The sequence below is a fragment of the Podarcis gaigeae genome (assembly GCF_964106915.1).
Source record: "Podarcis gaigeae genome assembly, chromosome: 3".
Taxonomy (NCBI): domain Eukaryota; kingdom Metazoa; phylum Chordata; class Lepidosauria; order Squamata; family Lacertidae; genus Podarcis; species Podarcis gaigeae.
The window spans coordinates 71457925-71478913 of NC_139680.1; the positions used below are offsets into that span (position 1 = coordinate 71457925).

At 41.1% G+C, this 20989-nt stretch overlaps 1 long non-coding RNA gene across 4 annotated transcripts in view; it reads right to left on the bottom strand.

Annotated features, from left to right (window-relative positions):
- The window catches only part of LOC310841606, a 59660-nt gene that overhangs the window by 20439 nt on the left and 18232 nt on the right, over positions 1 to 20989 (bottom strand). For all 4 annotated transcript variants that reach the window (XR_014562589.1, XR_014562590.1, XR_014562591.1 and 1 more), the window contains 2 exons: positions 20600 to 20675; positions 6455 to 6651 (listed from right to left, as the gene is read on the bottom strand). This is a non-coding gene — a long non-coding RNA (uncharacterized lncRNA). The remainder of the gene's footprint in view (positions 1 to 6454; positions 6652 to 20599; positions 20676 to 20989) is intronic.

Here is a 20989-nt window from a genome sequence, read left to right on the forward strand (position 1 = left end):
AAATTGCCACTAAGCCATGAAGCTTACTAGGGTGACCTTGAGCTTAGTCACTGCCTCTCAGCCCCCATGGTTGTTTTGGGAATTAATGGACGTGGAAGAGAACTATGTGCACCATTTTGAATCCCTGGGAGAAAAGGGTAGATATGAATGCAATCAGTAAGTAAATATTTTGTTCATTATAAGATTATGAATAACTCCAGGTTATTTATTTGGGGCTGAAAGTCCAAGGAAAATGGTGGGTTCCTTCTCAAGGAACACATTATGTGAAATTGTAGACTGTACTGCTTACATGGTGTGGATGTTAAGGCAAGCATCTTAACTTTCAAAATCAATGTGTGTGCTTTTTGTGGAGTGCCTTAACTGTGGCAATAAGAAGCTTTCCCCCCCTTAAATCGAAAACAGTAGCTCCCAAACTTTTTGTTTTCCCACAAACAACTTAAAAATTGCTGGAGATCCCTTAATTATTTTTCCGCCTGTTTCAGCAGTTGTAATGTGCTGTGCCAGATGCTGTATGATTTTTTATTGCTGCTTTTATTTCTTATATATTATATTTTATTGTATTACAATTTGAATTCCATAGAATTAGAAGTGCAATACAATAAAATACAGTAGAAGAAATAATTGAAGCATTAAAAGAGAATTAAAAATCAATATGCATACTTAATTCTGTGTCCCGTATTTAACCACAAATCCACAGACATGTTGTGGATCACCTAAATGAAGCTAGTCTGCCACAGGTGGTCCACAGATCACAGTTTGGGACACACACACACACACACACATACCCCGTGCTAGAATAACATTTCATGCACATATAAGCATCCTATCTGGGCCTTTCAAAATGGAAAAGTCAATGTCAAGCAAGGAGCTATGAAGCTTCATCAGAGTGTATTCTTTAGAAAATCTTTCTGGAAGCTTGCATGTTTCTTAAACCAGATACATGTCCTCTGATTGCCTCCATACAGTCAGCAGAGGCAATGGAACATCTGCTGGTTTGGCCCCACCGTTAATTTTAATTGGTCTCTCTCTCTCAGCACCTGAATTAATTGTGGGTATTTGGTCTAAACACTGTTTTAAACATTTCTGATGGTTCTGGTGCATCCCTTTATGAGGCACCAGATGTGCAGGTCCTGAAATAGCTACTATCAACTTCTACCCACAGGGAAAATGATGGGCATTTGAAGTGTGGGGTTGAAAAGCAAGGATAAGGAAGAAGCCTCTAGTTGTATGGTGTATATGTGTTCATTATAAAAGAAAGAGGGTCTAGTGAGACCCCCCCCCAAAGTGTTATGAAATGTGTTTTTGCATTTCCCCAGGCTTGAGAGTTGTAGCTGGATGGCATTAGAGGCCTGGTAACATCAGCACATCATGTTACATTTGACATTTCTCCCCCAACTTTTTTTAAAGTCTCCTTAATGCCACAATATCCTCCAAAAGGTTATCAGTGTGTTTTTGCAACCCTGGAGCATTTAAGCAGGTGAAGTGCAGGGCACAGGTGATTTAGCAGGGTGTTCATGCCATCAGCTAAAGCAAAGCAGCCTCCTCAGCTTCATTTGCCTCTCTTGCTCTGGTTTCCTGAATTAATCTGATTCTCTAAAGAGCAGGTTTAGACAATCCCAGTACTGGGACAAAATATCAACAGAAAAGAGGTACAGTTCTTGCAGCAGTTCTCCCCGATGCTCCAGCAGCTATGAGAGAGAGAGATGGAGTGGGGAGTCAAATGTTTACAAATGTATACTTACAGATATGCAGCCTAATGTTATGCATGTTACTGTTAAGTATAATTATTTGACACTGAAATGGAGAATGCCTATGTGTGTTGCTGAAAGGGTTTAACTGGAAGATTCCACTGAAGCTAAAGAAAAGCGAAAAGGGCTATCTGAGCTCTCTAATGGTTCGATAATTAACTGTTGTTGTTCTTAAGTAGCTAACATACGAGTGTCACATGAGATCACATGAGAGCTATTGAATTGCAAATTTGCCATCTTGGAAGGGTGGCGGCTGAGTCTTTGTACTCTGTGACAGCGAGGATGTGTAAATGACTCTCCTGAAGGGAGTGGATACAGCTCAGGGCAAAATGGAGGCTGTAGAAAGAGAGACTTCTGCTTCTAGGTCTGTTTGGAAGTATATTTTATTTCTAAGATGCTGAACCTGCACTGGACAGCACAAGATATTCTAGGGAATTATATGGATGTATCTTTGATGTTTTTGTTCTGTTTTGAAGAAAGTTCTGCAAGTAAAGTTTTGAACAATCTAATGGGTCTGGCCAATGTTTCATTCCAAAAGGAGTACGTTTTTGTGCATCCAGTCGCTCCAAACTGCGCAATATTAATATCTGCAATAGTTAGTAACCCTCCCCAAGCAAAAATGGGCCTTACTTCCAAGTATATTTCCATATAATTCAATTGGTAGTCTTGAATTCATTTTCACAGAACTGTTTGTTTGCAGCATTCCCAAACACCTGTATTCATCCACAAGGAGTTCTCAAACATCCTGTCTCTGTGGTACATATGGAAAGAAGTTTCAGTGGAAGCTGCCGGCTTAGTATTGTCTACAGTGACTCTCCAGGATTTCAGGCAGACGTCTCTCCCAGCTTTACCCCAGAGATGTTAAGGATGGAACCTTGGGCTTTCTGCGTGCTTTATTACTAAGCTATGGCCCTTCCCAATTTTTCACAAAGCTTAATAAATACATTTCAGATCTACAGTGTCCCAAGAATATTTGGCTTAACAAATTTCTTCAATAGAAAGCAACATTTCCAGGATGCTGAACTTCATGAGTTTGGTAGAAAAAATGTTTGAGAATGTAAGACTAGTTAATTTATTTAACCTGTTTCCTTACATTTATATCCCACCTTTCTTCCATCATGGAACTCATGCATGCGGTGACCAGACCCAGACCTACTTCATACCCTCCAATGTTCCTCAGATGAAAATAGGGACATTTCTCATTCTCTCCCAACTGATCCTCCTCAGCCCCCCATTTTTGTTTCCCTACCGCAGAGCATTTCCTGTCAGAAGAAGGATGAGTGCCACTACCACTATGCCAAAGGGACACAGCACGCATGCCCTCCTCTTAATCCTGATTTTATTTTATTTTATTCTCTGGTAGATTTACAAAAAGAAAAACACACCCCAATAAATAAATTTTAGAAGGGAGCAAGATTAGATGCAGACACACAATGCATTTTTTAAAAAACAAACAAACAAACAAGAAAACCTACAGGAATTGTTGCGCTCTGCTCTCCAGCAGCCACTATGAGTTGTCCAAGGTAGGAGACCAGCAGCAACGGCCATGGAGAGGCTATGCCATGCAACACAAACATGGATTTACACAAATATATAAATTCCGTTGCTGCATAAAACGTACAGTTTAATAAATAAAAAGCACAGTAAAAAGAATTGCTCAGTTGGCATGATGGGCCCCCAAAAGGCTCTTGCAGGAGACTCTAGATTTTGTGCTGCAGTCCTCATCATTACATAGCAGTCCTTAAATTGCACCACTATTAGCTGTAACTATTGACTATTGTCAGAGCTTTGCTGCCGCCAGTGAAAAGGTCAGGACTTTTCATTTGTGTTGTTTTTATGTGATGAATACCAAATAATAAAACACACAGTTTATTGGGCTGCTGAGTTTTGTTTTGTTTTCTACAAATCCTCAGTCATCACTTTTGCATCTGCCTCTTCCACCTCACCCCCCCCCCCGTTACTTTTAATGTAAGCTAAGAAAGTAGCACTTTATATTAGTGCTGTTAATTTCCCAGAGAAGAATAACACCAGTAGCAATATCCCTATAATCTGCCATATGCTTGGCTCTAAAGAACCTAAGGATTTTGCATTGGGGACATGACGACATTGAGGATTTCCCCACTAACTTGGCAGATTGGACTTGGATTTTAGGGAACCAGGGGCAATGAAGATTCATTACCCACTGAAGTCAATCTTTTATGATGTACTTTCTTAAAGGTTTGCCAAAAAAAAAAAATGCTTGCTATCAGGATGCTGAAAGAAGTGTGTACTGCTAAACATGGCAGTAAAGTAAAGGTAAAGGTACCCCTGCCCGTACGGGCCAGTCTTGACAGACTCTGGGGTTGTGCGCCCATCTCACTCAAGAGGCCAGGGGCCAGCGCTGTCCGGAGACACTTCCGGGTCACATGGCCAGCGTGACATCGCTGCTCTGGCGAGCCAGAGCCGCACACGGAAACGCCGTTTACCTTCCCGCTGGTAAGCGGTCCCTATTTATCTACTTGCACCCGGAGGTGCTTTCGAACTGCTAGGTTGGCAGGCGCTGGGACCGAGCAGCGGGAGCGCACCCCGCCGCAGGGATTCGAACCGCCAACCTTTTGATCAGCAAGTCCTAGGCGCTGAGGCTTTAACCCACAGCGCCACCTGTGTCCCGGGAAAACATGGCAGTACCTATTCAGAAAAGGGCGATTAAAATGACTAAGGGGATAGAGCCGCTCCTCTAGGAAGAACAGTTGCAACGTTCATGACTTTTTAATTTAGAGAAAAGGCACATAAAAAGTGACATGACAGAAGTTTATAAAATTATACAAGGCATAGAGAAAGTGGGTAGAGAAAAGTTTTTTCCTGCCTCTCTCATAATTCTAGAACTCATGGACATCTAATGAGGCTGAAGGTTTGAGACAGAGAAAAGAAAGTGCTTCTTCATAGGAGTATTAAAGTATTATGTGTTGTATACATGAGCACTATACTGTAATTCCTGTACCCAAAATGACAGATAAGTAGTCAAATAAGTAGTCTGAGGATGGTTCTCTGTGTGTGTTGGGTGGGAGAGTTAAGTTGTGATTCGGAAGGGCAGAAGTTAAGGATTGCTGCTGGTCTAATGCTCAGAAACTAATTAAGCACCCTGCGGAAGCTATTAGGTGATGAAAGGCTCGGACTGAGCTCAGACATTGCCCCCATTACATTTGCCTTTAATTGCTTAGGCAGCAAGTTTTCAACTTGTGGGCTAGTTTTTAGAACAGAGCAAATGCCAAGCGGGGATAATGAGGGATTTTCTGATACCTGATAACCACAACAGGAAGTTTTGCCCTGCTCACATCTGCAGCAACTCTTCTGCAAGAGCTGAAAAACATACAGAACACTTTGTGTTCCTCCACCCCACCCCTGGGGCTCAAAGAAGAAATGCAGCAAAGTATGCTTAGCTCCTCGCAGGACTGCCAAGATAATAATAGCAGCGTGGAGCCCTTGCCACACTGTTTTCGTGATATTTACAATGTGATATTCAGCAAACACAGCACTATGATTCAGAGTTTGAAAGGATATTCTAACCAAAGCGAGTGCTCAAAATAGGGATGACACTAGGGGAAAGGATTTGGTTATTTCAATAACTGTGTAGTTGCCAAGACAATTGATAGTTATAATATACGCCTTTCTAAAAAGAAATCCTCCTTATAAACTCATATAAAGCCTTGTGCTTCCAAATTTCAAACAGAATCTCATCCCTATTTATTGCCTCCATGCTTCCCCTGGCTTCTGGAATTATTGCTCCCCCATCTCCCTATACTAGCACTGGACAACCAGCTGCCCTCCAGATGTTTTGGACTACAACTCCTATCATCCACACAAAGCACTGGTTAGGACTGGTGGGAGTTATAGTCTAAAACATCTGGAGGGCACCAGGTTGGCAAAGTCCTAGTCTGTATACCTTATTGCAGGCATCCCCAAACTCGGCTCTCTAGATATTTTGGGACTACAACTCCCACCATCCCTAGTTAACAGGACCAGTGGTCAGGGATGATGGGAGTTGTAGTCCCAAAGCATCTGGAGGGCCAAGTTTGGGGATGCCTGCCTTATTGTCTGTCTAGTCTGTATTACCTTATTTCTACCTTATTGTTTCTCGATATTTATTTCAGACTGTAAACCCCTTGCCAGGAGAGATTGGTGAATATTGGACAAAGGTAATGAGAAAGCAGCAATTCCAGAGGCAGCAGGAGAAGGAAAACAAGGAAACATAGGAATGACATTGAGTTTGAAATTGGCAGTCCTGTTCTTTGTAAAGTGTTGTGTACATAGATGTCATTATTATTATTATTATTATTATTATTATTATTATTATTATTATGGCTGTAGAGCAACAACACATGGTAGTGAGGATGCAATTATACTTCCTTTTTCGTATTTCCAAGCCTTCCACTGTGCTTCTCATATGTTGAAAAATACAACTGGATGAACTTTGCTATTCACAGACTCGTTCTCCTGCAATCCATCTAACAGATCTTCAGAACCAGGAAGAGAAAGATGTAATGATCTCCATAGCTTTGGTTTTGATGAAAGTGACATGAAGCAATTTCTCTTTCAAAGGGCAAACAACATTCTGCTGAGTTTCTGTTAAAGGATGTACCTGTGATCCATTTTGTTGTGCTATGTGCAGGAGGAACACAACTTTTGTGATTGCTTGTTCATTTAAAGCACTGATCTATCCTACGTACCATGTAAAAATGGATGGATGACAGCCACATCAAAGCACCTTAGAGAAGGCACAGTAGAAGTGTGATGAGAAGGAAAGCTTCTTTATGACTCTGTATCTTTAATCCCATACTGACTTCCTTCTGTGGTAAAAGTTGCTTCCATGAATTTTCAGATGGCAGTGTAGACTTTTGATAGCTCTTTGTCCTTCATTCTAGACCTATCAAATAACAAAACACAATGGATCATATTCAGTGTAGTTCTAAAATGAACATTCAGTGTAGTTCTAAAGTGAACAATGATTTTTCCTTCCATGGCAGGATGTCCTTCTCCCCCCTCTGTACATCTGTTCTATGTAACCCCTCAACCCTCTGGAGCAGATTTGTAGGTGGTGCCAGGGAGGAGAGGGAGAAATTCCCTTGTGCTGGCACAAAAAGTTCATTGAATACTTCTCAATGTCCCAATCCCAAGCCATTATTATTATTATTATTATTATTATTATTATTATTATTACTACTTTGTATGTAATCTCTGAGCACTGTTTGTCTATAATGGTCTAAAACTGTGGTTCCCAATTGGTGTCCATGGTCCATAGCCCACTCAGGGGATCTGTGGCACCAGTCACATAACCAAAACTACCACAGAGGTATAAAAATTTGCAAAAGTAGAGGGTTCGTGGTTGGGCTTTTGAAAAATAGGGGGTCCACAGTACTTAGCTAATTGGGAACCACTGGTCTATAATATACACTCATCAAATAACAAAATACAATCACCTGAAATCCAGCAAGTTCTTTTCCCCCCTTCAAAACAGGAATTGATATGTGTAAACTCTATCAAAGTGAACTGTGGTTTTATATCAGCACTGCCTGATGGCTTAAGCCCACACAATGTATTTGATATGGAAATATCTACAGAGATAGATGAGAGGAAGAAGACTTGCTAGAGTTACTTTATTGTTTCAGAAGAGTTGCTAGAAATATTTATGTTGGGCTTTGCAATAATTATCTACTTTCATTAGTTCAGTCCATTTATTTTCTGGTTTTCCTTCCTTCAGCAGCATTGACTCAGATAGAATACATACTCTAATGTTTGGTACCCACTGAACACTAATCACACATTTGTAGTATTGATCCATAGCTTTCACATTTACTACAGTTAAGCTGAAAAACAGTCACCTAAAGAATTCAACACTGCACAGTTTTTTGGGGGTGGAAGCACAAATAAGACACAATGTCCTGCTTTGTTATCAGTTGGTTATATTTTATCAAGATTTTGCAATCTAAAGGGAGATTTTTACAAGTACACTTCTTCCTACATGGGATGAGTTTTTAAAATTATCCTATGGTGATATTTAAGTGGAAACTGATATTTAATTGAGTCCAAAAAGTATTTTGTCCCCCACATGAAGTAGGAAGCAACCTTATTTTATTGAATCAGCTCATTGGACCATCTAACCCACTATTACATATATCAACTAGAAACAACCATCCAGGACTTTTTGAGACCTGTCACATGAGATCCTATAGCCTGAGACATCAGAGCTTGAATCTGGGACCTTCGATATGCATAGCATGGGCTTGACCATGGAGCGAGGGTCCCTCTTCTTTGCAAGTAGCAAACCTAAATTAGTGACAACACAAGGCGTATCTACCACTAGTGTGCATTGCCAAATGCGAGGGTAAGGAAGGGAAATATTTGCACAACTTTTACGTCAATATGTATGTAGAATTTTAAAAATAAGATCCAACACAGCACAAGCAGATGTCCAAGCACATAAAGGGGTTTTGTCTTACTCTCCTTCCCCCCAGTGGCAACCTCTGGGGGGTTGGGGAACTCTCCAGAGCAGATTTTGGGAGTGTGTGGGGTGCTGGAGGAGTGGAGATAAGAAACAGGAAGTCTGGTTTGCAAATGGATTCCTGTTGTGCATGCAGGCTGTCACAGCTGGTTCTCTCCCAATTGCTATAATTAAACAGAAATACAACACTTCTCACAATAACGGGGAAGACTGTGATCAGGTGACCTTTGGGCCCACTCAGGCTGCTGTCAAGGTGCTACCTGTTGACAAACAACTTCTTCTTATGTTCTTAAAATAATGATGGCTCTGAATTCATAATGCAGTCAACATCTATAAAACCCTGTGGTGCAACACAGAATTGCAACCAAAGATTGTTTTGAGGAAGTTCTGCTCCCACCCACTCCCTTTAATTTGAGCTTCTCATGGCCAGGTAACAGCTTGCTGACTAGCTCGGAGAACCACGTTTAAGAATCTTCACTGCAAGGCAAATTCCTTCGAACTCACATGAGATTGACAATGTAATCCTAGGCATGTCTTCTCAGAAATATTATTGTATTACTGATATTTAGTTTTATTTATTCATCACTTTTCTCACAAAACGGGTCCCAATGGGGCTTTCAAATTAATAAGATACAAATAAACACATAAGGCATTGAAATCACACAAACATAATCAGGGAAACAAAGTACCTAAAATGCTCATCCATCAATATTTATAAAAAGGACAAATCCTACTTACCCATTCTGCTACAAGATGACAAACTGAGGGCAGGGGACATATCTAATTACCCTCCAAATTAACTTACAAAAGCTGGGTGGAAAGAAGTGTTTTAGTCTGGTGCCTAAAAACAGAGCATGTTGGCTCCAAGTATGTGAAAGTCTAATTGAATTCAATGGGACTTACTCGCAGGTAAAGTGTATATAGGTTGAAATTCTATATGCATGTGCCTGTGAAAGATATACATGGGATTGCAGTATTACTTTCCCCCTTATAAAATAGATTTCACCTCCCTTTTCTTTCAGCCTCTTGTTTCTTTCTGTATAGCTCCAGCACCATCACTGTCTATTTCCTGATTCAACTGTTCATACCACCATAAACATTTAGCCTTTAAAGTGCCACTGGAGTCCGTTGTTTCATTTTTGTGAGTAATTCTACAAAAATCCTCCTGGAGTGATCCTATTCTATTAAATATTATTAGTACACATAGCCCATAATATAAAATAAAATAATGTAAACATGGGATCTGAAAAAAATCTATAGCCCTTTTCATTTTCGGTTTTAAAAAATAAATTTCTTGCTGACTTCATTTTGCCGCTGTGCATTACCCATTACGTATATTTGAAGGGACATTGGCCATTATAAGGATACACTGTGGTTGCATACTACCATCTAGAGTCTAAGGATATACTCACAGCCCTTTCACAAGACTAAGTCTTTTAAAATATAGTTTCCCACATATAGGGAAACAAGGGAAGTATTTTCCACATCATTTCAGTGGCCACAGGAATCTCTCTATAGCTCTCTAACATAAATGCACATACCCTGAGCCAAAGGTTCTGGCGTCTTCATCAGGGGCCAAAAAGTAGCTCAGGATGAACTTGGACTTATCCATTCATTTCACTTCAAGATATCTTCAACTGACTCTATGAGCAGCTAGCACTGAAACAAATTTGGGAGGAAATTCTCAAGCAAATTCAAATTTGCTTGCCTTCAAAAAATATCAGTACTTTACTTCTCTGCACATTCCCAGTTATGAGTGGTGCTGAATTTAGGGTGTTAAATGTAAATTGTTCAACATTAACACTCCCAATAAGGGACGCAGGTGGCGCTGTGGGTTAAAGCCTCAGCGCCTAGGACTTGCCGATCAAAAGGTCGGCGGTTTGAATCCCTGCGGTGGGGTGCGCTCCCGCTGCTCGGTCCCAGCGCCTGCCAACCTAGCAGTTCGAAAGCACCTCCGGGTGCAAGTAGATAAATAGGGACCGCTTACCAGCGGGAAGGTAAACGGCGTTTCCGTGTGCGGCTCTGGCTCGGCAGAGCAGCGATGTCACGCTGGCCACGTGACCCGGAAGTGTCTCCGGACAGCGCTGGCCCCTGGCCTCTTGAGTGAGATGGGCGCACAACCCCAGAGTCTGTCAAGACTGGCCCGTACGGGCAGGGGTACCTTTACCTTTACTTAACACTCCCAATAGGATTCAGACTCCAGAGCCCAATTCTTACATTTTGCCACATATCAGATAAGCACATTTTATTTCAGCAATGCACATAACACAGCTCATTTCCAGAAACCTATGAAAATGGAAGGCCCTGCTTATTTTGAGCTCCACATCACCTTCAGCCACTCAAGGAGTTTTGGAGGAAAATGCTTTGCTATTTTTTTCCCCTTTTGGCAACTCTAGCAAAGCCTTACAGTCAGGCTTTATAACTGCTGGCAGGGGGGGGGGGGGCGACAAAAATGCTTAGTGAAGAGCCTGCCAACAGCTATACCGGTACAATGTCACATCTGGTTTTATGCCACATTATCGGGGATTTGCAGATTGAGAAGGAAATGGAAAAAAGCCCAAGACTGCAAAGCACCAGACAGAATTAGTAGCCACTGATAGCCTTAGCCTCCATGATTTTTTTCCTAATCCTTTTTTAAGGGCATTCAAGTTGGTAGACATTGCTACATCTTGTCGGAGCAAAATCCATACTTTGTGTACTGTGTGAAGAAGCATTTCCTTTTGGCTGTCTTAAAACATTCAACATTCAGCTTCACTAGATGCTCCCAGGTTCTAGTATTAGGGAGGAAAGCATATTTCTCTTTCTTTCTGTCTGTCTGTCTGTTATTTATTCAGTGGTCTGTGTTTGCAAGGGCTTGATTCAGGACTAAGGATTCTGAGCTCCTGTGTTCTGATCCGATGAATGATATCCAGTCACAGAGCATTCCAGGATTTGGGCCTCTGCCATTGGCCCTTAAACTTTGAGTCATGATTCACAGCTTGGAAGTTTAGACAGCCAATCACGTTGGGAATGGGAGTGGCCCAGGCCTTCAGAAATGTATATAAGCAGTTGCTTTGCCCCTGTTGTCCAGTTCTGTTACTTCAATAAAGGCTCCTGCTGTTATCACTGTGTCTTGCCTCATGGAAACCCACCTACACTTCTGTCTCTCTCTCCCTCTCCCTCCCTCCCTCCCTCTCTCCCTCTCTCTCTCTCTGCTGTCTCTACACCAGGCATAGGCAAACTTGGCCCTCCAGATATTTTTGGGACTACAACTCCCATCATCCCTAGCTAACAGGACCAGTGGCCAGGGAAGATGGGAGTTGTAGTCCCAAAACATCTGGAGGGCTGAGTTTGCCTATGCCTGCTCTACACCATGCATTATTATGTCCCCCCTTCCCTCACCATTTTCTAAAAACAACAACAACTAAAAAGACCCAAATGTGGTAACCTTTCCTTATACAGAAGCTGCTGCAGCCCCTTGATCATTTTGGTCTCTGGTTTCTGAACTTTTCCAGTGCTACAGTATCCTTTTTGAGGCTGATAAGCACACTCATCCAGCCACACTCTTCTCTGGTCCCTGCCTGATTCATGAATGTGATATGCCAAATGGCCCATGATCCGTCATGGCATCTAGCTTGACAAACACTTCATTTATTTACTCTCCTCTCTAATCTATCCTCAGGAAAGATTCTCTCTCTCTCTCTCTCTCTCTCTCACACACACACACACACACACACACACACACACACACACACACCAAGATATAGTAAAATGCATTTGTATGGTACTTGTGTTTCAATAGGAAGCTTCTCTGTGGAGGGGCTCTTTCTTGTATCTTTTCAAGGCAGCACTCACCGACAGCTCTTATAAATAATAGTAACCTAATAAGCCATTTAGAATTCAAAGCACAACATGTCAGGGTGAGAAAGGAAAAAAGAAAACCAGGGGCCTGTATGCCTCTAAGTTTCTCTCTCTCCCCCCTCCTTTAAGATTCCTTCCTTTATCTCAGGCGTGTCAGCCTCTTCCCTTTCTGCATCTCTACATTTTTATGAATATCTCTTTTCCTCAGAGAGTTGCCTAGAGCTATCGGTGGTCCATAGTGCAGCGGAATTAATGCAGTCGGTAAGCGATAAAATGGAGAGAATGTTGGCAATATGCGATTACAGATTAAATGATGCAATTTCAGGGTCAGCACTACAGAAGGCACTTTATAAAGAGACTGACAAGTGAAGATGAATGGCAAATGAATGAGGGCAGTTACAGTATTTAATGCACATTTGCCTGTCCTGAGATCTACAGACTTTGCTACCATCTGCTGGCTTATGAAAAAGAGCCAGAGAGTCTATATAAGAGGTTACATGCATAATCTTTCAGCTGTCTCTCATTATGAGAACAGCCCTCATTCCAGGTTATATCACACCTCCGGCCTCCATGGACCTGTCAAATAGACTCTCTTTTGTATGCGGATGCATTTTCGGCAGTGTGTGTAAGAGAAGCTGGCAAAGGAGCAGAGGGCAATGTATTCTACCAACCAAATATTATGTCCTGCCTTTTCAAAATGCAGAGATTGTTAATTTTATTAAACACCCTGCATTCTCCAGGACACAGACTTGAGTGTCGTCTGAAAGGTATGCAGTCTGATGCTTTGGAGGGATATGCATTCAACCATTTAGTTATTTATTAAAAGAAATTGACGATGTTGTAAGTGAGTTGTCCCAGTGACTGTTTTAGAATGTTACAACAAACTGTGATCCTGGTGACTGTGTTAGAATGTCACAACAAACTGTGATGTATCATTACAGTTTATTATCATTATAACCTTTGGCTTGCATTCTCCTTCATCACCCTCTGGTAGGGTCACTCAGTCCGGACACTGAGATCCAGCTCCAAGGACCTTCTTTCTGGTGGTTCCTTCATTCAGATAAATAAGGTTACAGGGAACCAGGCAGAGGGCTTTTTCTGGTACTCATGCCCACCCTGTGGAACACCCTCCCAGCACATGTCAAACAGATAAACAGCTATGTGATTTTTTAAAAAGACTTCAGGAAAGTTTTTAGCGTGTGACGTTGTATTGTTTTTTTACTGTTTTTTGTTAGGAGCTGCTCCAACTGACTGGGGCAACCCAGTCAGATGGGTGGAATTTAATTTTATATTATAATTATAAGATTTGAAACTGACTTCTGATTTCAGTGTAGCGTTATGTCCATACCTTTGCCTTTCTAGTGGAGGATAAGGCTACCAATGGCTACTAACCTGAATGGCTATGTTCTGAATACGAGCTGAGGGGAATCACAAGTGGGGAAAGTGGTGATTTGCTCAGATCCTTCTTGTCATCATCTGGTCAGCGACTGGCTTGAGAACAGGCTTGATTCAGCAGCCTCGTCTGATAGTCAATACAAATCTATGGTGCAGCCACATTTGGAATACTGTGTGCAGTTGAAATGGTTGCCCCATTTCAAAAAGGATATTGTAGAGTTGGAAGTGATTCAGAAAAGGGCCACAGAAATGATCAAGAGGGTGGAGCAACTCCCCCATGAGGAAAGGTCACAACATTGACACCTTTTCAGTTGGGGGAGGGGGAATGAGAGAAAGAGGCAATGTGGTAGACATTTATACTGTGTAAGATTCTGGATTGAAATTTTGTAAAGTTTGAAGTGATAAGGAAGCCTATCACCCTTCTTCCCCATATGTGTCAGGGCCCATGTGTGACTATTCTTCAGCCGCAGTAGGGATGGGAACAGAATACAGTGTAATTTGCATTTAAAGGAAAAACTACTTAAGCCACACTTTCCAAAATGATTCACAAAGAAAAAACAGAGCTATCCTTCAAAATTTGCGCTTCTCCAAATTGTGCAGGGCAGTTCTCCAGCCAAGTAATGTGTACAAAATGCAAATACTGGAGTAAAGCACACATCAAAATGCATATACAGCGGTGACTTGGTTCTCAAACTTAATCCGTTCCGGGAGTCCGTTTGACTCCCGAAACTGTTGAAAAACCAAGGCACAGCTTCCGATTGGCTGCAGGAGCTTCCTGCACTCAAGCAGAAGCCGCGTTGGATGTTCAGCTTCCAAAAAACGTTCGCAAACCGGAACACTTACTTCCTGGTTTGCGGTGCTCGGGAGCCAAGGCGTTCAACAACCAAGGTACCACTGTATCAGGCAAAATAGCGTATAAAAATGCATTATATTAAGAGAATTTGCTTTGCAAAAATGTGTATATTAGGCAAAATTACATACAAAAATGTGCCTATTAGGAGAAATTCACAGTAATATACTGGTACATTCTTGTGAGGACATTTTTTTATTTTTTTGAAAAAAAATACATGAACTGTTGTGAAAGCATGGAGAACTGAAGAGCGGCAAAGCCAGACACTGAAACTGAAATTGAGAGATTCTCCCATCCTTAAGCTCCTGTATCTCTGAGCACTTTACTAATTTGAGGCACGCAAATCTCCCTGTTTTGATGCACCTGCTCCAACAGCCTCTATTTACAGCAACATTAGGTCATTATTTTGTGTATTGACTCTGAATAGACTAGAGGCTAAGAGTGGGACACTCAATATCATCTCCAGCTGCAATCCACTTTGCTGCCCTATCCCCCTAAATTCTGAAAGGGCATCCCTAATGAGAAGTGCCTCCCTCACCTGACAGTCCTGCAAATGATTTGGAGGTAAGTCATCGCTCAGACTATCAGCCCCTTTGCAGGACTTTTCAATGGTCCCTTCAGCCCCCCTAAAATATTTGAGGGGGCCAAGCCCCTCCAAAGTTGATGGGCATTGCCATTCAAATGGGGGGTGCCCCCTCTCATTATTTATTATGCTTACCTGCCCCCCTATTTTATTTAAGTTGGCACCCTTGTGAATACACTTCCACAATTCCTTGCTTTTCGTAGCTTCTTAAGAACAATCCCATGCTGAACAGGATAATGAAATATTTAAGCCCACACCTGCTAACACCCTCTTATTTACATCTCCAATGCTTTTTAATAGGAGATTGTGCTATGTTAACATTTGCTTTAGGAAGGAAAGATGGATAAGAAGTTCATAGAACTCCCAAGAGAATGAAGTAACAAGAATTATAGGTTGTGTGTTGCTCAGTATCAGCTAGGTTAAAGCAGAATCTGGAAAGAGAGAGGCTTTGACCAAAACATTTAGATAACTTTGTTTGATGTAATCCATTAAGGACTGAATTAATAAATCAAGCATTTGCATTGACTGAGGAGACTGAGGAAAGAGGCCAAGAAGCCACACTAGGATCACATCAGTAGCTGGTCCACATCAAAATGCTACAGCAGTCTTTATTTCCTAGTAAATCACTGCCTCTATTTTTCCTCTGGGACTGTCTTTCTTAAAAAGAAAAAAGAAAATAAAAGTGTGTGTACATATGCACTAGAATAGTAGAAAGCAGAACAGGGAATAGAGATTCAGCCGGTGCTGGATCAGGGTAACACTTCCGGGGATGATACAGATTCACAGTTTGGGCATGTTCCTGGCCTCAACCCTGAGCGTGAATGCCCACATCTCTGGGGTGGGCTAGAGTGCATTTGCACAGCTAAAGCTAGTGTTCCAGCTGCACCCATCCCTTTAGACATCTGATTTGGACACAATGACACACAACTTAGCTTCATCCTGTTTGGATTTCTGTAGCATGCTCTATGTGCCTTTGAAAAGTGCTCAGAAACCTCAAATGGCCCAAAGAAGTACAGCCCAATTGTTGGCTGCTGGTGGTTATATAGGGAGCGTATGACTCCCTTGTTACAACAACTCCACTGGCTATCAGTCTGTTTCCTGGCACAAGTCAAAGCATTGTCTATATCTTATAAAGCCCTATATGGCTTAGACCTAGGCTATCTGAAGGACTGTATTCTCCCATATGAACTTGCCCGGGCTCTCAAATCTTCAAGAGAGGCCCTTCAGTCAGTCCCACATGCCTCACAGGCATGTTTTGTGGGGCTGCAGGAGAGGGCCTTCTCAGTGGCTGCTCCCAGACTTTGGAACTCCCTCCCTAGAGAAGCTAGACTGGCTCCCTCCTTGTTGTCCTTCTGCTGGCAGGTGAAGCTTTTTTTTTCTTTCCAACAGGCCTTTAGGAACTGACTTTTTAAAAAGAAAAAAAAGGAAAGGGCTTTTAAGAGTGTTGTGCTTTCTTTCTTTCTTTTTACTACATGTATTTTAATATATTTGGTTTTCTGTTGGTTTGATTCTATTAGAGTTTAATTGGTCTTTAAACTATTATATGTGTTTCTTATATATCTTCTATATGTGTTTATCTTTTTGTATTTTACCTGTGTTGTTTTAATTTGTGCAAACTGCCTTGAGTCCCATTCTGAGGAAAAGGTAGGATATAAATAAATATAATAGCAATAGCTCTTTGAGGGGTAAACTACAAATCCCAGGATTGAGGGGAGGCGGGGGGGAGCCATGTGTTTTCAGTGTGCTTTCAGTGTGCGACGTGGATGTGACCATTAAAAAGTCCAAATAAATTATAAAGTGCCTGTGAAAGAGGAAGAAAAATTGAAACCTCTTTCACCAATGAAGCAAACTTTTCAGAAATGGGAAGGACAGGTTTCAGCACCAGACTGCGTCATCCTCAGGAAGAACTCCAGCATCACAAAATATCAAAACCAGGGGAGTAACTGTCTCCATGGCACAAAAGAGGAGGAAGCAGAAGAGTAAAATGGACTGTTTTTTAGATAAAAGGTCAGCCATCTTTACAGAAGCTAATGAATCAAATGCCATTATATATAGAAGATACAAAAGGTCAAATAAATATCCTGAACTTGAGCTAAAATGTTATTGAACAATTGAAGAAAGAGAAGGTGAACAACTTTTTCCTATATAATAAACTATAATTAAGGATATAACACTGATTTTGGCTGAAGTGTTGTTGCTTTAAAAAAACAAAATGGCACTGAAACTACTGAACTTCAGGAAACAGAGAGAGAAAGAGGAACAGGAAACAAACTTTACGTGCTCTCAGGAGAAGAGGGGGCTTAACCCCGCTGAGTCTACTGCAGAAATTAAATTCTGTGGTCCTTAACCCCTTCATATACTAACTAGCAAATATGCATGGTTAGGTCTGACTGCTAAAAGCTCCCAGTGTTTAGTAACACTGGATACAAAGTCCTCATATTCTCATATGACCACCATCTTCTTGCATTAAGATGGTTTGCAGTGCTGTAGAGCTAGAACATAAAGATTCAATCTGTTTACTCAGGGGTCAGAGACAGTAAGTAAGTAAATGAAAATACTCCCTCCTTGTAGACTTTTTAAACTTCCTTGCCTTTACAGGTTTGTATAAGAGTGCTGATATTTAAGAAGTTGCGGGACTGAAACTATTTAAACTGGAAAGGCTTGTTTTTAAAAAGTGGGGAGACTTTAGGAGAGACTCTGCTCCATCAACCAATGCTATTCTTCTTTAAATTTTGCTGACTGTTTCACCAGAAGAGCATTCCGAGTCAAGGGGATGGAGAGGAGCAATGCTCCAAGGAACAATTTCATAGCAAATAGCTCTCGTCAAACACTGATGGTACACCAGCAGATTTAATAATAAATTTGGATACCTGTCAAGTGAGATCAAATAGGATGAGAAGGAATTCCTTGTAGAAAAGGGGAGACAGGACATTTCCAACACTTGGGGGACAGTAGACTAAGCTCAATTCATTTTAAATTCAGATTTAGTTCAAAGATACAGAAGCCTCTTGGATTGGAAGGGAGAGAAGTATATATATTGAAGGAAAGCTGATAAAATATATTTCTGAAAAGGGAACACTTACAAGTTTTTTAATATAAACATTTAAAGGGGGAAACACATGTTTAAAAAAACTATAGAAGCTAACCACATGAAGAGAGGCATGTGCACTTCTATAAGGTGAAACATGGTCTTAATAACTTCTATAATAACAGTGCACAATTATGCCTGATTAGGCAAAAGTGAAGATAATCTGGCAATAAAACTATCAAGCTACCAGCATGTAACCTAAGAAAATTATAAACTTTGACTGAAATCTCAACGCTAAAGGCAATTAGCTGTGTGGGCATATGATCTTACAGCCTTGTGCAAATCCCTTTTTGGATATGCTTTAAATAATGGAATCTGCAATTTTGATTTTTTGAAGGTGAAATGGCAATATTAAGATTGAATATTTTTTAAAAAAAAAATCCATAAAAGTAACACAAGAGGCAACAAATAGCTCTAGGCAGAATATTATGTCGGCTGAACTCATGAGAAGATTTATATATTTTTTGTTGTTGTTGTAGAAATGAACAACCAGAGGGATTTAGAGATTGGAATAATATTAGGTTATGCTTAAATGCAAGCCCATAAAGTGGTGCAAAGAAGCACAGTTGCATCTTCTCCAGTAGAATCATGATGGCTTCATGTCAGCAAACTGAGGATCTGGACCGCAACATTTTTAAAATAAAGAGCCTACAGCAGCAAACTGGAGACAGAAGCTCCAGTGGTGCTCATAATGTGAGTGCCTGGTGAGTATCCAAGAAAATATAGGAGCTAGCATCAAATCTCCCAGCTAAACGTTGTCCATAAAATATTAACTAAAACTCTGAGCAAAAAAAAGAAGCCTACAAAAGATAAATATTTTAAATCCAGGTCAAGTTAGTTGTGGGCCGGGGAGCTAGCAGTAGTTAAGAAGGGTGTTCAACATATTGTTTCTGACAAGACTAAATGGTATCATCTGCAGTGTGCTTCAGGGGGAATGTGCCCTGGGTGTAGAGGGTTTCATGATGTTGATGCATCACCTGAGCCTTTGAAACAACCTGAAATGGAGCCTATGGCTTTTAGCTGCTTACCTGCCACAAGGGTAAAGAGAACCATAGAAGCATGAACCTCTTGCAGCACAGCATCAGCGGCAAGGTAGCTCTGTTCACTGCCGGGGAAGCCCTCTTCACAAACGTGCTCGTAGCTAAATCTGTACAAATATGTGACTCCAAGGGGGTCCAATTAACCATAAGATGCCAGTGACACCTCTAGTGACTTTTGGTGGCTATTCCCATCTCTCCATCTTTTAGTCCTTCTTCTCAACCTATTTCCCTAGCTCTGTCTGTAGAACTCATCTGGACCAGGAGGAGGGATGAATCTGTTTTAAACAGATTTATATATGGCAGACATGTCCAACGCATCAATCACGATTGAACGGTCAATTGCGGGATGGATTTTGGTCAATCACACTATGGCAATATTTTTTGTGTGCATCCTCTTTCCTCCTCAGAGGATAGCAGCCCCCCCCCCCAAAAAATATACCCCTTATCTTTTATCTAAATTATGGAAGAAACGGAGAGGAGCATACAGCGATCCAGAAGGGCACAAGCTTCAGCCATGTGCGCCCATGCCTGGGAGCTGCCAAGGGTCCTGCGAGTGGTCGGCAGGGCAGTTCTGAAGCTGGTTGCAGCGTTGGGCTTCAGTTGAGCATGAAGTTTGGGCCGTCTGAGAGGAACCCTTCACCCCATGACGGAATGGCCCTGCAGTTTCGCATAAAAATATACTGATTTATGGAAGCGATTATCATTTGTTTGTTTTTTATCATAAGCTCAGCCAAATATAATATGTTTAAGTTGAAGAATGACAGTGGGAGAGTGTGGTAAATCACTGCCAGTTTTTGATACTGCCTAGTAGATCGCCGCCTACCTGAAGTTGGACATGCCTAATATATGAAATTTAGTGGTGCTGACCTGATCAATCTTTGCCTGCATTGGACCACCTCTAGAATTGAGCACCCACATACGTTTGAGCCTCCTGCACATTGTCAACTGTTTTTTGTTTTTAAAAACTTACTAATTGTATGCAAAAATACATATGGTATACACATCAATCCCCATGTGCTACTATATTTCTGAAGCATATTTTTTAATATATGAACACATAAGTATTTTTATACAGTTATCTGCATTGTTGTATGTTTTGTTTATGTGCTGGTTACATTATGAAACCTGTATATGCATATAATAAGTATATAATAATGCATGTAATATTGCAATAATTGCTTATTTTTTTAGCATAACCTGGAAAACTCCCTGCCTTCTTAGATCAAGCAGGCTCCTTACTGTATGCTTCTGTGCCTGATAAGAATGTTCCTATTTAGACAAGCCCACCCAGATGCTTAGAAAGTTGAGGTAATTTTAAACTTTTGTATGTTTTAAAGTAGGGTTGTGATTTTTTCTTGATTTTACTGTTTTATCTTTTTTTAACTGCTTTGAAGTTTCTCACAGTCGAGCAGCGTATAAATTTTATGAATAATAAAACAAACAAACAATTCATTTCTCATGGACAGCAAGAAGTGAGATGGAATGGGGGGGGGGGAATCCAATTGGATTAAGGTCAGGTTTTCCAGAATTTCCATCCCTAACTAGGGCCATCTTCAGCCTGAAGCCCACCCACTCACCTTCACTCATAGCTGTCAGTAATTTAACTTTCTTGACTGCACTCTTGCTCTCTTCTCCTCATTCGTCTTCTAAATTCTACAGCAAACATTTCCAGTGTCTACAAAAGGGAAAGGGGAGCACATGAGTCTGAGTTTTTCCACAATGGATTTCCCCTTACATCAGAACCAGATCTATTTTTTTCACATACTACCTCAGATATCAAACTTTCATACGTGGCATAAATGCAAATCCCAGAGATCCAGAGGTGCTTTTAGTCCTTTTCCCACAGGCCCAAACCATGTAGGACACATGCACCTGTCCCCACACCATGCATTAATTGGTTCCATGTGCACAGAAATAAGTTGCAGGTAGGTAGGCTCTATAACCTAGGATCCTGCCACCCTCTCCAA